General features: G+C 39.4%; 1 protein-coding gene across 3 annotated transcripts in view; it reads right to left on the bottom strand.

The window, feature by feature from the left end:
• The window catches only part of LMBRD2 (LMBR1 domain containing 2), a 63,282-nt gene that overhangs the window by 14,163 nt on the left and 36,302 nt on the right, over window positions 1-12,817 (bottom strand). The gene's annotated exons all lie outside the window — the stretch shown is intronic.

The following is a 12,817-nucleotide window of genomic DNA, read 5'->3' on the forward strand; positions in this document are numbered from 1 at the left end:
AACCCAAAACAATTAAGAAAATGGGAATAGGAACATACATATCGATAATTACCTTAAATGTAAATGGATTAAATGCACCCACCAAAAGACACAGACTGGCTGAATGGATACAAAAACAAGACCCATATATATGCTGTCTACAAGAGGCCCACTTCAGACCTAGAGACACATGCAGACTAAAAGTGAGGGGATGGAAAAAGATATTCCATGCAAATGGAAACCAAAAGAAAGCTGGAGTAGCAATACTCATATCAGACAAAATAGACTTTAAAATAAAGACTATTAGAAGAGACAAAGAAGGACACTACATAATGATCAAGGGATCGATCCAAGAAGATATAACAACTGTAAGTATTTATGCACCTAACATAGGAGCACCTCAATACATAAGGCAAATACTAACAGCCATAATAGGGGAAATCGACAGTAACACATTCATAGTAGGGGATTTAACACCCCACTTTCACCAATGGACAGATCATCCAAAATGAAAATAAATAAGGAAACACAAGCTTTAAATGATACATTAAACAAGATGGACATAATTGATATTTATAGGACATTCCATACAAAAACAACAGAATACACATTTTTCTCAAGTGCTCATGGAACATTCTCCAGGATAGATCATATCTTGGGTCACAAATCAAGCCTTGGTAAATTTAAGAAAATTGAAATTGTATCAAGTATCTTTTCCGACCACAACACTATGAGACTAGATATCAATTACAGGAAAAGATCTGTAAAAAATACAAACACATGGAGGCTAAACAATACACTACTTAATAACGAAGTGATCACTGAAGAAATCAAAGAGGAAATCAAAAAACACCCAGAAACAAATGACAATGGAGACACGATGACCCAAAACCTATGGGATGCAGCAAAAGCAGTTCTAAGAGGGAAGTTTATAGCATTACAATCCTACCTTAAGAAACAGGAAACATCTCGAATAAACAACCTAACCTTGCACCTAAAGCAATTAGAGAAAGAAGAACAAAAAAACCCCAAAGTTAGCAGAAGGAAAGAAATCATAAACATCAGATCAGAAATAAATGAAAAAGAAATGAAGGAAAGGATAGCAAAGATTAATAAAACTAAAAGCTGGTTCTGTGAGAAGATAAACAAAATTGATAAACCATTAGCCAGACTCATCAAGAAAAAAAGGGAGAAGACTCAAATCAATAGAATTAGAGGACCTTGAAGATGGCGGAAGAGTAAGACGCGGAGATCGCCTTCCTCCCCACGGATACACCAGAAATACATCTACACGTGGAACAACTCCTACAGAACACCTACTGAAGGCTGGCAGAAGACCTCAGACCTCCCAAAAGGCAAGAAACTCCCCACGTACCTGGGTAGGGCAAAAGAAAAAAAGAAAAAACAGAGACAAAAGAATAAGGACGGCACCTGCGCCAGTGGGAGGGAGCTGTGAAGGAGGAAAAGTTTCCACACACTAGGAAGCCCCTCCGCGGGCGGAGACTGCGGGAGGCGGAGGGGGGGGCTTCGGGACCGAGGAGTAGTGCACAGCGACGGGTGCGGAGGGCAAAGCGGGGAGATTCCCGGACAGAGGATCGGTGCCGACCGGCACTCACCAGCCCGAGAGGCTTGTCTGCTCACCCGCCCGGGCGGGCGGGGCTGCGAGCTGAAGCTCGGGTTTCGGTTTTGGACGGAGCGCAGGGAGAGGACTGGGGTTGGCGGCTTGAACATAGCCTGAAGGGGTTAGTGCACCACGACTAGCCGGGAGGGAGTTCGGGGAAAAGCCTGCACCTGCCGAAGAGGCAAGAGACTTTTTCTTCCCTCTTTGTTTCCTGGTGCGCGAGGAGAGGGGTTTAAGAGCGCTGCTTAAAGGAACTCCAGAGACGGGCGCGAGCCGCGGCTAAAAGCGCGAACCCCAGAGACGGGCGCGAGCCGCGGCAAAAAGCGCGAACCCCAGAGACGGGCGCGAGCCGCAGCTAAAAGCGCGGACCCCAGAGACGGACGGGAGACGCTAAGGCTGCTGCTGCCGCCACCAAGGGGCCTGTATGCGAGCACAGGTCACTCTCCACACCCCTCTTCTGCGGAGCCTGTGCAGCCCGCCACTGCCAGGTTCCCGGGAACCAGGGACAACTTCCCCGGGAGAACGCACGGCGGGCCTCAGGCTGGTGCAACGTCACGCCGGCCTCTGCCGCAACGTCACGCCGCCTCTGACGCCGCAGGCCCGCCCCGCACGCAGTGCCCCTCCTTCCCCCCCCTCACCCCCGGCCTGAGTAAGCCTGAGCCCCCGAATCAGCGGCTCCTTTAACCCCGTCCTGTCTGAGCAAAAAACAGACGCCCTCCAGCGACCTACACGCAGAGGCAGGGCCAAATCCAAAGCTGAGCTCCTGTGAGCTGTGAGAACAAAGAAGAGAAAGGGAAATCTTTCCCAGCAGCCTCAGAAGCAGAGGATTAAAGCTCCACAATCAACTTGATATACCCTGCATCTGTGGAATACCTGAATCGACAAGGAATGATCCCAAATTGAAGAGGTGGAATTTAGGAGCGAGATCTATGATTTTTTTCCCTTCTCCTCTTTTTGTGAATATGTACGTGTATGCTTATGTGTGACATCTTGTCTGTATACTCTTGCTTCCACCATTTGTCCTAGGGCTCTATCCGTCCATGGTTTTTAAAAAAAATAAATTTTTTTTCTCAATAATTAATTTTAATTGTAATAACTTTATTATACTTTACCGTCGTTCCTTCTTTCTTTCTTTCTTTCTTTCCGTCCTTCCCTCCTTTAGACAACGAATCACCCCAAATTGAGGAGGTGGTCTCTGAGAGCAAGATTTATGATTTTTCCCCCTTTACCTCTTTTTGTGAAGGTGTATGTGTATGCTTCTGTATAAGATTTTCTCTGTATAGCTTTGCTTCCAACATTTGTCCTAAGGTTCTATCCGTCCCTCTTTTTTTTTTTTTTTTTAAATATTTTTTAATTCAATAACTATATTATACTTTATTTTATTTTTACTGTATCTTCTTTCTTTCTGTCTTTTTTCCTTCTTTCCCTCCTTCCTTCCTTCCTTCCTTCCTCCCTCCCTCCCTCCTTTCTTTCCTTCTTTGCTTCTTTCTTCCTTCCTTCCTTTCCTCCTTTCCTTCTTTCTTTCCTCATACTTCTACTAATTCTCTCTACTTTTTCTCCCTTTTATTCTGAGCCGTGTGGATGAAAGGCTCTTGGTGCTCCAGCCAGGAGTCAGGGCTCTGCCTCTGAGGTAGGAGAGCCAACTTCAGGACACTGGTCAACAAGAGACCTCCCAGCTCCACATAATATTAAACGGTGGAAATCTCCCAGTGACCTCCATCTTAACACCAGCACCCAGCTTCACTCAACGACCAGCAAGCCACAGTGCTAGACAACCTATGCCAAACAACTAGCAAAACAGGAACACAACCCCACCCATTAGCAGAGAGGCTGCCTAAAATCATAATAAGGCCACAGACACCCCAAAACACACCACCAGACGTGAACCTGCCCAATAGAGAGACAAGATCCAGCCTCATCCACCACAACACAGGCACTAGTCCCCTCCACCAGGAAGCCTACACAACCCACTGAAACAACCTTAGCCACTGGAGACAGACATCAAAAACAACGGGAACTACGAACGTGCAGCCTGCAAAAAGGAGACCCCAAACACAGTAAGATAAGCAAAATGAGAAGACAGAAAAACACACAGCAGATGAAGGAGCAAGATAAAAATGCACCAGACCTAACAAATGAAGAGGAAATAGGCAGTCTACCTGAAAAAGAATTCAGAATAATGATAGTAAGGATGATCCGAAATCTTGGAAGTAGAATGGACAAAATGCAAGAAGCAGTTAACAAGGACCTAGAAGAAATAAAGATGAAACAAGCAATGATGAACAACGCAATAAATGAAATTAAAAGTACTCTAGATGGGATCAATAACAGAATAACTGAGGCAGAAGAACGGATAAGTGACCTGGAAGATAAAATAGTGGAAATAACTACTGCAGAGCAGAATAAAGAAAAAAGAATGAAAAGAAATGAGGACAGTCTCAGAGACCTCTGGGACAACATTAAACGCACCAACATTCGAATTATAGGGGTTCCAGAAGAAGAAGAGAAAAAGAAAGGGACTGAGAAAATATTTGAAGAGATTATAGTTGAAAACTTCCCTAATATGGGAAAGGAAATAGTTAATCAAGTCCAGGAAGCACAGAGAGTCCCATACAGGATAAATACAAGGAGAAATACGCCAAGACACATATTAATCAAACTGTCAAAAATTAAATACAAAGAAAGCATATTAAAAGCAGCAAGGGAAAAACAGCAAATAACACACAAGGGAATCCCCATAAGGTTAACAGCTGATCTCTCAGCAGAAACCCTACAAGCCAGAAGGGAGTGGCAGGACATACTGAAAGTGATGAAGGAGAAAAACCTGCAACCAAGGCTACTCTACCCAGCAAGGATCTCATTCAGATTTGATGGAGAAATTAAAACCTTTACAGACAAGCAAAAGCTGAGAGAGTTTAGCACCACCAAACCAGCTTTACAGCAAATGCTAAAGGAACTTCTCTAGACAAGGAACACAAGAGAAGGAAAAGACCTATAATAACGAACCCAAAACAATATAGAAAATGGGAATAGGAACATACATATCGATAATTACCTTAAATGTAAATGGACTAAATGCTCCCACCAAAAGACACAGATTGGCTGAATGGATACAAAAACAAGACCCTTATATATGCTGTCTACAAGAGACCCACTTCAGACCTAGAGACACATACAGACTGAAAATAAGGGGATGGAAAAAGATATTCCATGCAAATGGAAACCAAAAGAAAGCTGGAGTAGCAATTCTCATATCAGACAAAATAGACTTTAAAATAAGGACTATTACAAGAGACAAAGAAGGACACTACATAATGATAAAGGGATCGAACCAAGAAGAAGATATAACAATTGTAAATATTTATGCACCCAACATAGGAGCACCTCAATACATAAGGCAAATACTAACAGCCATAAAAGGGGAGATTGACAGTAACACATTCATAGTAGGGGACTTTAACACCCCACTTTCACCCATGGACAGATCATCCAAAATGAAAATAAATAAGGAAACACAAGCTTTAAATGATACATTAAACAAGATGGACTTAATTGATATTTATAGGACACTCCATCCAAAAACAACAGAATACACATTTTTCTCAAGTGCTCATGGAACATTCTCCAGGATAGACCATATCTTGGGTCACAAATCAAGCCTTGGTAAATTTAAGAAAATTGAAATTGTATCAAGTATCTTTTCTGACCACAACGCCATGAGACTAGATATCAATTACAGGAAAAGATCTGTAAAAAATACAAACACATGGAAGCTAAACAATACACTACTTAATAATGAAGTGATCACTGAAGAAATCAAAGAGGAAATAAAAAAATACCTAGAAACAAATGACAATGGAGACACAACGACCCAAAACCTATGGGATGCAGCAAAAGCAGTTCTAAGGGGGAAGTTTATAGCAATACAAGCCCACCTTAAGAAGCAGGAAACATCTCGAATAAACAACCTAACCTTGCACCTCAAGCAATTAGAGAAAGAAGAACAAAAAAACCCCAAAGCTAGCAGAAGGAAAGAAATCATAAAAATCAGATCAGAAATAAATGAAAAAGAAATGAAGGAAACGATAGCAAAGATCAATAAAACTAAAAGCTGGTTCTTTGAGAAGATAAACAAAATAGATAAACCACTAGCCAGACTCATCAAGAAAAAAAGGGAGAAGACTCAAATCAATAGAATTAGAAATGAAAAAGGAGAAGTAACAACTGACACTGCAGAAATAAAAAAAATCATAAGAGATTACTACAAGCAACTCTATGCCAATAAAATGGACAATCTGGAAGAAATGGACAAATTCTTAGAAATGCACAACCTGCCAAGACTGAATCAGGAAGAAATAGAAAATATGAACAGACCAATCACAAGCACTGAAATTGAAACTGTCATTAAAAATCTTCCAACAAACAAAAGCCCAGGACCAGATGGCTTCACAGGTGAATTCTATCAAACGTTTAGAGAAGAGCTAACACCTATCCTTCTCAAACTCTTCCAAAATATAGCAGAGGGAGGAACACTCCCAAATTCCTTCTACGAGGCCACCATCACCTTGATACCAAAACCAGACAAGGATGTCACAAAGAAAGAAAACTACAGGCCAATATCACTGATGAACATAGATGCAAAAATCCTCAACAAAATACTAGCAAACAGAATCCAACAGCACATTAAAAGGATCATACACCATGATCAAGTGGGGTTTATTCCAGGAATGCAAGGATTCTTCAATATACGCAAATCTATCAATGTGATAAACCATATTAACAAATTGAAAGAGAAAAACCATATGATCATCTCAATAGATGCAGAGAAAGCTTTTGACAAAATTCAACACCCATTTATGCTAAAAACCCTGCAGAAAGTAGGCATAGAGGGAACTTTCCTCAACATAATAAAGGCCATATATGACAAGCCCACAGCAAACATCATCCTCAATGGTGAAAAACTGAAAGCATTTCCACTAAGATCAGGAACAAGACAAGGTTGCCCACTCTCACCACTCTTATTCAACATAGTTTTGGAAGTTTTAGCCACAGCAATCAGAGAAGAAAAGGAAATAAAAGGAATCCAAATCGGAAAAGAAGAAGTAAAGCTGTCACTGTTTGCAGATGACATGATACTATACATAGAGAATCCTAAAGATGCTACCAGAAAACTACTAGAGCTAATCAATGAATTTGGTAAAGTAGCAGGATACAAAGTTAATGCACAGAAATCTCTGGCATTCCTATATACTAATGATGAAAAATCTGAAAGTGAAATCAAGAAAACACTCCCATTTACCATTGCAACAAAAAGAATAAAATATCTAGGAATAAACCTACCTAAGGAGACGAAAGACCTGTATGCAGAAAATTATAAGACACTGATGAAAGAAATTAAAGATGATACAAATAGATGGAGAGATATACCATGTTCTTGGATGGGAAGAATCAACATTGTGAAAATGACTCTACTACCCAAAGCAATCTACAGATTCAATGCAATCCCTATCAAACTACCACTGGCATTTTTCACAGAACTAGAACAAAAAATTTCACAATTTGTATGGAAACACAAAAGACCCCGAATAGCCAAAGCAATCTTGAGAACGAAAAAAGGAGCTGGAGGAATCAGGCTCCCTGGCTTCAGACTATACTACAAAGCTACAGTAATCAAGACAGTATGGTACTGGCACAAAAACAGAAATATAGATCAATGGAACAGGATAGAAAGCCCAGCGATAAACCCACGCACATATGGACACCTTATCTTTGATAAAGGTGGCAGGAATGTACAGTGGAGAAAGGACAGCCTCTTCAATAAATGGTGCTGGGAAAACTGGACAGGTACATGTAAAAGTATGAGATTAGATCACTCCCTAACACCATACACAAAAATAAGCTCAAAATGGATTAAAGACCTAAATGTAAGGCCAGAAACTATCAAACTCTTAGAGGAAAACATAGGCAGAACACTCTATGACATAAATCACAGCAAGATCCTTTCTGACCCACCTCCTAGAGTAATGGAAATAAAAACAAAAATAAACAAATGGGACCTAATGAAACTTCAAAGCTTTTGCACAGCAAAGGAAACCATAATCAAGACCAAAAGACAACTCTCAGAATGGGAGAAAATATTTGCAAATGAAGCAACTGACAAAGGTTTAATCTCCAAAATTTACAAGCAGCTCATGCAGCTCAATAACAAAAAAACAAACAACCCAATCCAAAAATGGGCAGAAGACCTAAATAGACATTTCTCCAAAGAAGATATACAGAATGCCAACAAACACATGAAAGAATGCTCAACATCATTAATCATTAGAGAAATGCAAATCAAAACTACAATGAGATATCATCTCACACCAGTCAGAATGGCCATCATCAAAAAGTCTAGAAACAATAAATGCTGGAGAGGGTGTGGAGAAAAGGGAACACTCTTGCACTGCTGGTGGGAATGTGAATTGGTTCAGCCACTATGGAGAACAGTATGGAGGTTCCTTAAAAAACTACAAATAGAGTTACCATATGACCCAGCAATCCCACTACTGGGCATATACCCTGAGAAAACCAAAATTCAAAAAGAGTCATGTACCAAAATGTTCATTGCAGCTCTATTTACAATAGCCCGGAGATGGAAACAACCTAAGCGCCCATCATCGGATGAATGGATAAAGAAGATGTGGCACATATATACAATGGAATATTACTCAGCCATAAAAAGAAACGAAATTGAGCTATTTGTAATGAGGTGGATAGACCTAGAGTCTGTCATACAGAGTGAAGTAAGTCAGAAAGAAAAAGACAAATACCGTATGCTAACGCATATATATGGAATTTAAGGGGAAAAAAAATGTCATGAAGAACCTAGGGGTAAGACAGGAATAAAGACGCAGACCTACTGGAGAACGGACTTGAGGATATGGGGAGGGGGAAGGGTGAGCTTTGACAGGGTGAGAGAGAGTCATGGACATATACACACTAACAAACGTAGTAAGGTAGATAGCTAGGGGGAAGCAGCCGCAAGGCACAGGGATATTAGCTCGGTGCTTTGTGACAGCCTGGAGGGGTGGGATAGGGAGAGTGGGAGGGAGGGAGACGCAAGAGGGAAGACATATGGGAACATATGTATATGTATAACTGATTCACTTTGTTATAAAGCAGAAACTAACACACAATTGTAAAGCAATTATACCCCAATAAAGATGTTTAAAAAAAAAAAAAAATAGAATTAGAAATGAAAAAGGAGAAGTAACAACTGACACTGCAGAAATACAAAAGATCATGAGAGATTACTACGAGTAACTATATGCCAATAAAATGGACTTGGAAGAAATGGACAAATTCTTAGAAATGCACAACGTGCCAAGACTGAATAAGGAAGAAATAGATAATATGAACAGACCAATCAGAAGCACTGAAATTGAAACTGTGATTAAAAATCTTACAACGAACAAAACCCTAGGACCAGATGGCTTCCCAGGCGAATTCTATCAAACATTTAGAAAAGAGCTAACACCTATCCTTCTCAAATTCTTCCAAAATATAGCAGAGGGAGGAACAGTGCCAAACTCATTCTACGAGGCCACCATCACCCTGATACCAAAACCAGAAAAGGATGTCACAAAGAAAGAAAACTACAGGCCAATATCACTGATGAACATAGATGCAAAAATCCTCAACAAAATACTAGCAAACAGAATCCAACAGCACATTGAAAGGATCACACACCATGATCAAGTGGGGTTTATTCCAGGAATGCAAGGATTCTTCAATATATGCAAATCAATCAAAGTGATACACCATATAAACAAATTGAAGGAGAAAAACCATATGGTCATCTCAATAGATGCAGAGAAAGCTTTCGACAAAATTCAATACCCATTTATGATAAAAACCCTCCAGAAAGTAGGCATAGAGGGAACTTTCCTCAACATAATAAAGGCGATATATGACAATCCCACAGCCAACATCGTCCTCAATGGTAAAAAACTGAAAGCATTTCCACTAAGATCAGGAACAAAACAAGGTTGCCCACTCTCACCACTCTTATTCAACATAGTTTTGGAAGTCCTAGCCACAGCAAGCAGAGAAGAAAAGGAAATAAAAGGAATCCAAATCGGAAGAGAAGAAGTAAAGCTGTCACTGTTTGCAGATGACATAATACTATACATAGAGAATCCTAAAGATGCTACCAGAAAACTACTAGAGCTAATCAATGAATTTGGTAAAGTAGCAGGATACAAAATTAATGCACAGAAATCTCTGGCATTCCTATACACTAATGATGAAAAATCTGAAAGTGAAATCAAGAAAACACTCCCATTTACCATTGCAACGAAAAGAATAAAATATCTAGGAATAAACCTACCTAAAGAGACAAAAGACCTGTATGCAGAAAATTATAAGACACTGATGAAAGAAATTAAAGATGATACAAATAGATGGAGAGATATACCATGTTCTTGGATTGGAAGAATCAACATTGTGAAGATGACTCTACTACCCAACGCAATCTACAGATTCAATGCAATCCCTATCACACTACCACTGGCATTTTTCAGAGAACTAGAACAAAAAATTTCACAATTTGTATAGAAACACAAAAGACCCCGAATAGCCAGAGCAATCTTGAGAACGAAAAACGGGGCTGGAGGAATCAGGCTCCCTGACTTCAGACTATACTACAGTAGTCAAGACAGTATGGTACTGGCACAAAAACAGAAATATAGATCAATGAAACAGGATAGAAATCCCAGAGATAAACCCACGCACATATGGTCACCTTATCTTTGATAAAGGAGGCAGGAATGTACAGTGGAGAAAGGACAGCTTCTTCAATAAGTGGTGCTGGGAAAACTGGACAGGTACATGTAAAAGTAGGAGATTAGATCACTCCCTAACACCATACACAAAAATAAGCTCAAAATGGATTAAAGACCTAAATGTAAGGTCAGAAACTATCAAACTCTTAGAGGAAAACATAGGCAGAACACTCTATGACATAAATCACAGCAAGATCCTTTTTGACCCACCTCCTAGAGAAATGGAAATAAAAACAAAAATAAACAAATGGGACCTAATGAAACTGCAAAGCTTTTACACAGCAAAGGAAACCACAAACAAGACCAAAAGACAACCCTCAGAATGGGAGAAAATATTTGCAAATGAAGCAACTGACAAAGGATTAATCTCCAAAATTTACAAGCAGCTCATGCAGCTCAATAACAAAAAAACAAACAACCCAATCCAAAAATGGGCAGAAGACCTAAATAGACATTTCTCCAAAGAAGATATACAGACTGCCAACAAACACATGAAAGAATGCTCAACATCATTAATCATTAGAGAAATGCAAATCAAAACCATAATGAGATATCATTTCACACCAGTCAGAATGGCCATCATCAAAAAATCTAGAAACAGTAAATGCTGGAGAGAGTGTGGAGAAAAGGGAACACTCTTGCACTGCTGGTGGGAATGTGAATTGGTACAGCCACTATGGAGAACAGTATGGAGGTTCCTTAAAAAACTACACATAGAACTACCATATGACCCAGCAATCCCACTACTGGGCATATACCCTGAGAAAACCATAATTCAAAAAGTCATGTACCAAAATGTTCATTGCAGCTCTATTTACAATAGCCAGGAGATGGAAGCAACCTAAGTGTCCATCATCGGATAAATGGATAAAGAAGATGTGGCACATATATACAATGGAATATTACTCAGCAATAAAAAGAAATGAAATTGAGCTATTTGTAATGAGGCGGATGGACCTAGAGTCTGTCATACAGAGTGAAGTAAGTCAGAAAGAGCAAGACAAATACTGTATGCTAACACATATATATGGAATCTAAGGAAAAAAAATGTCATGAAGAACCTAGGGGTAAGACAGGAATAAAGACACAGACCTACTAGAGAATGGACTTGAGGATATGGGGAGGGGGAAGGGTAAGCTGTGACAAGGTGAGAGAGTGGCATGGACATATATACACTACCAAACGTAAAATAGCTAGCAAGTGGGAAGCAGCCGCATAGCACAGGGAGATCAGCTGGGTGCTTTGTGACTGCCTGGAGGGGTGGGATAGGGAGGGTGGGAGGGAGGGAGACGCAAGAGGGAAGAGATATGGGAACATATGTATATGTATAACTGATTCACTTTGTTATAAAGCAGAAACTAACACACCATTGTAAAGCAATTATACTCCAATAAAGATGTAAAAAAAAAAAAAAAAGGAAAGTATAGATAACTACTTTTCTTATCTCTAAATGCTTTTAATAGTTGCCAAACTTAACTTGAATGAAGATATTTATAGACATTTTTGCTAGCTATGATTCTTTTAAGTTATTGAATTCTATCTGAAATATCCAAATAATTTTACAACTACAATAAGGTTACCTTGACCATGTAAGAGTTATGATAACTCATAGTAATTAATGAGATGTTAATAAAATTTTCTCTCACCCAAATAAAGTACAAATCATAGAGACCTGAAAAGTCATTTCTAACAGTAAAATTAGAGTTGTATACAAACATAATTAGGTAATGACTCATGTGGCATTGTGTCTTAACTGCACTAAAACCTTATTAACTGGGATTCCACTCATTAAATTCGTAGAATTGAAAGGAACTTTAGAGGTCCTAATTAAGCCTCCCATGCAGTGCAGTGTTTCATTTTAAAATAACCATGCCAGATACCATTTGGCCCTCTTACTAGAAGACATGGAAATTTCTATGTGTGATGATCTCACTGCAATATTGGTAAACTGTGGAAGTTTTCACAAAAAGGTGAACTCTATTTCCAGTCACTTCTGCTCTTTTGTTCTAGTTATGCCTTCTGAAATAAAGACCAAGTCTCCCTTTACATAACATACACTAAAATACACGAAGACAACTATCATGTCTCCTGAGTCTTCACTTCTCTGGTAATGGACACACTCAGATGTTGAAAACCTGTGGTAACTGTGACTAGATTTTTCTCAGTTTTTGCCTTTTCAATTCTCTAGGAAGTTAGTTCGACTCAGGAAACGAAGGACTAAGGAAAAATTAAAGAGGAATAAAATTAATGTCATATTACAAAAAAAGCATAATTTTCAAGCAATCAAAATCACTTTAATAGCAAGATTGCATGAATTTATTCACTTATCCAATAAATATTTACTGAGCACCTACTCTAGGTAAGAAACTGCTAGATGTTGGACATGAAGTAA

This window comes from Delphinapterus leucas, chromosome 3 (assembly GCF_059928025.1).
Source record: "Delphinapterus leucas isolate spDelLeu-1000000601 "Yukka" chromosome 3, BTC_Dleu_Yukka2, whole genome shotgun sequence".
NCBI lineage: Eukaryota > Metazoa > Chordata > Mammalia > Artiodactyla > Monodontidae > Delphinapterus > Delphinapterus leucas.